This window comes from Pinus tabuliformis, chromosome 7 (assembly GCF_031772625.1).
Source record: "Pinus tabuliformis cultivar Carrire ecotype Pingquan chromosome 7, CPIR1, whole genome shotgun sequence".
Lineage (NCBI taxonomy): Eukaryota > Viridiplantae > Streptophyta > Pinopsida > Pinales > Pinaceae > Pinus > Pinus tabuliformis.
The window spans coordinates 1,094,752,859-1,094,757,435 of NC_142293.1; positions in this window are offsets into that span (position 1 = coordinate 1,094,752,859).

The following is a 4,577-nucleotide window of genomic DNA, read 5'->3' on the forward strand; positions in this document are numbered from 1 at the left end:
TGACACAGTAATTCACTTGATTTACACTTTTGCTGAACAAGCTGGCTCGTGATGAGACCCCTTGTCTTTTGATTGCAACAATCTTGAGTCGTTGCCCTGTTTTGGTGGACAGTATTGGCAAAGTCAGCAAGTTATAATATCTGTGATCATGATAAGTCGGCTCATGATGAGACCTCTTATTCTTTGAGATATAGTGTTTTTTCGGATTGTTCCTCTGAATGCTGCGATTTCCTTTAGCAGGGAGGAAGTCAAATTTTCTTTCCTTAAGAAAGTTCTGGACGAGAATAATAGAGTTTTTTGGAAATGGCTGTTTCTACAGAGAATCTTTATTTCATTATTGATACCTTTCATTGTACTGACATAAAACAATTTCTTCACTAAGATAGCTTTCTTCAAATTTCTTGGAGTTGAAACTAGTATCATATATGGGTTAAAGTTCTATTGATAATAAAGATCAAGTTTCCAAAAGATTTGTTGTTCATAGAAGCAGAATTTCAAAATATTGATAGAGAAAAGGTGTCTTTAGTAAATGTCAAATGATGTTAACCATAGAAAATTTTATTATGGAGAAAAATATTTAACGAAATGAGAGGTAGACATTCCCTAGGGTTATGTACATAATAGGGATAATCTCTTCTCTTATTTTTCCTACCAACTATTAAAAGTAAACCTAATAACTTAGCTAAATTACTCCTACTCCTATTCTAACTATATACAAAAAATTAACTAGGTGAAATGATATTTCCAGTGGAACCATCTCTTCATTTTTATTCCTACATGTATGTAAATTTCAAACATCAGTGTTAAGAACAAAATTTTTCTTGGACTGTTAATGTTGGATGTGGAATAAGAATGTGGACTTCAGTTGGAATTCTGTCTGAAATCTATTTCTCATGAAAACTTCTTTCCAACTGGATACCTATTGGATCATAAAAATCAGGATGAATTTCTGTTATGGATTGATGATCTCGTAATAGGAAAGATGACAAGCCAGGTTGCGAATATGATTTTTTAGTTTTAATGGCCTGTAACCTACTGTGCGTTGAAGTTGAGATTTTAGAAATTTCTTGTAAAAGGAAAGTTTCCATATATGAATCACTAAATAAATCAATGAAGAATAGATGGAAATTTCTGGAAAGAGATTTATCAATTGGCGCGAATTGCCGACAAGTTTCGAAAGGTACTTTCCTTCGTTGATGGTGTTTCGGATGCCAAATAAGTTTTCTAAGGAAATCTGATATTGATTGATCTTGGAATTGAAAAGGTTCTATACTTCCTTGACACAGTTTAGCTTCCCAAAATGGTAGCACATCTTTCGTATGTTCTTTGATAAGGTGCTCAACATACCACAATAATCTATCAAAAGTCTGAAAATTTAAAACACAATCCGATTTTGTACAAAATGAGTGCAAGTGAGAAAGAAAGAAATGATTATTTGTACAAATAGTGTTACAGCACAACTGGGATTGACTTGGAATATGTTGTTTTTCACAAGAACTGGCCAGAATTATGGGATCTGAGCAATTTCGAATTCCGTCTTGTGAATCAGAAGACAAGTTATGATTGTGAACAGGCATGGGGGTTTCCTCATGATATGAATCATAGATCGGGGTATTGTCTTGGATAGTAAAATCATGCAAATGATATTTTACTTTGAAATGAGGATTGACTGATATGATTTCTGAATTAGAATATCTCTCATTATCTGAGCTTTTTTGAGTTACTTGGGATAAATCAACAACATCATCGTTGTCAAAGTAGCTATAATAAATGATTTTACAGGTTTCCCTAGATTTCTCTTTTTCGTCATATATTTTCAGACAAGGAAGGTCAAGTGGTTCTTGTTTGAAAATGATCAAAGGATGTTCTATAGCTGTCTTTTTATCTTGAAAACCTAATGATGACTCATTTTAATAATCCTCTGTACTTTTTGAGATATCTTTAATATTGAGAGCGGAAAAATTATCATCAGTAAAAACATCAGGATAAAGAGAAAAATGCGATTCTGGAACAATGCATTTGAAAATATCATCATGGAAAAATCTTTGTTCATCAGATTCATCATAGACATCGGGCTTTAGATCATACCTTTGTGTACTGATACTTTTTGAAAGAGAAATAGTTTGTTGTTCTAACCTTGGCATCTGCATTTGTTGATTTGCAACGATATTATCTGACCTTGTATCGAAGTCATCTCCTGGTTCCAAGGCAGGCTTTCCTCCAGCATTCTCGCTTTTGTCTTCTTGCATTAGAGCATGCATGTCTCCTAGGCTTTGGGAACTTTCTTCATCATGGGTGATTTGTATATTCAAATTGGAATCCTCATTCACATTAGAAGAAAATGAGACAAAGCTTGAACTAATTTCTGCTTGATCAGACATAGGAGGCAGGGAATACTCAGCATAATCCGAAGATTCTTCATCCATGAGTTCACTTTCAAGATCATACTTTAGACAATTAAGATGAAATCGCATATTAAAATCCCTAACAGATTCATCTTGTTTCCGTAGATAATCAATTTCATCATATACCTGGTCATAGTCATAACAATCAAATTCAAAAATGAAAATCTTGACGAATTGGTCCCAGCTGTGAATTGATGCAACTGGGAGGGTTCTGCACCATTTTCTAGCTTCCGCCGTGAATGTAAGAGTAAAATTTTTGCATAAAATGCCTTCATCAATTCTTTGAATATCCAAACTTGAAACTCTTTGAATAAATTGAAGAGCATGATTAAAAGCAGAAGAATTATTCTTACCATTGAATTTTACCTGAGACAAGAGTCTTACCACTTCAGGTGGAGTGTTGTAAGAGATAGGAACATGGATGCAACTCCAAATGGGAAGTTTGTGAGCAGCCATCCTGATTCAGATGTTACAATTGAAAATCATTCCAACAGACACTATGTTCAGGCCCTCCTTCTAGCGCCAAATATGTTGAAGCCCCGAAAATCGGGTCGACAACAAGGGGGATACCCACCCGGTCTGGACCTTGGTTGGCAACTCCTTATCTGTTTGGTATAGTGGGTCCGACTGGGGATAATGGGACCAGTTTCCCAATCTAAGGGTGTGTGTGTGTGCAGAGTTGGATGATGCTGATCTAAGAGTACTTAAAGCTAATTTAATTCAAACTTTTAAACTAACTCTATGCTATTGTAATCTAATGAGAAACAACACATCTAATCTACGCTAACCCGGGGTGTATTTCTTCTATTATGCGATCTAAAGAGATTTCAAACAATAACTGGTAATAAAGATCATTCAGCTATCATAAGAATAGAAATCAATTAAGATAAACCACTTTGCATAAAAAGTTAGGCAAAACAGTTGTGAACAACATATCGCATAATAATTTATTCATATATCAAACATAAATAAATGGCTCCACCGTACAAAAGTGCCAAATGGTAACTCGTACATTCATGCAGTAACATATAAACAACTGAAAACTGTATATCACTTTAAGAATATAAGCAGAAATGGCCAAGAGATAAAAGTACCATTTATGACTAATCCTACTCATAAGCTTCAAGCAAAAATGATTTATCTCTACTTTTTCTAACATCTACTAAGAGTACAAAAGTGCAACATCAGTAGCAGACATTAAAATGCAAACATTAATAAATTTCGATCCATCCATTCATCAAAACCTCCTCTGAGGGTGCAGAAGTGCATGTTCCGAGGACAAGTTTTTGACAAATTTCTGGACCCTTCTATAAATGCATGAGAAGGGTTAAAATACTACTTCCTAATTCTAATAATAGTGTTTTTACAAAATTTAGGATGCGGTTTTCAAATGACCGTCCTTTTTCTAATTTAATTTAAAAGAAAAAACAACATTCTAAAATAAGGCTACTTCTGAATTTGGTCTTTAAAGCTGCAAGCGTTCATCATGGGCTTGAGGAGAGTCGGCTGGCTGACTTCTGCGCTGAGATGGGCTGCGAAAACAGAATCTATGAGAGCTGGCACTACTTTTTCGGCCGCGTTTATGATGCATTTCACAGTCATCCATTGACTATGCGTCTTGACCAAGTATGCCCAGTAACACTCCCAATTTAAGCTGTTTAATGCTTGGATCGCTTTTCCCTTTTCTTGCGCCTTCTGCTTCCATTCTGCTTCTAGTCGTAGTTTATTTGGTAGGTACCCCGGGGTGGTCTCTTCGATTAAGTTGGCTCTGTGTAAATTCTCATTTACACAGTCGATAAGAATGTTTGCTTGCGTGGACGCTGTCTCCACTGCTTGTTCCGCCTGCCTGATTTGATCGTCCGATTTATTAAAGAGCAATTATTTATGATTCTCGTTTATTCTGGGTGCACTTGCTCTTTTCCCTTCATCTTCATCCTGTCAAGCTAAGTATTCTGTCACTCCTCTGTCACTCTTATCATAGTCACTCCGCAATTCTACCACTTGATTGGTGATTTTATCGCTTAGCTCACAATAGTGACTCCACTGTGATATCTTACGTCCCAACTCTTCCTGTGTTTGGCTTTCAATCGTCTTAGTTCTTCGTTCCTGCAGATTACGAGTGAAATGGAAATGATTGATCAAGAAAGGTGATGGGAGAGTTTTAAATGCAAC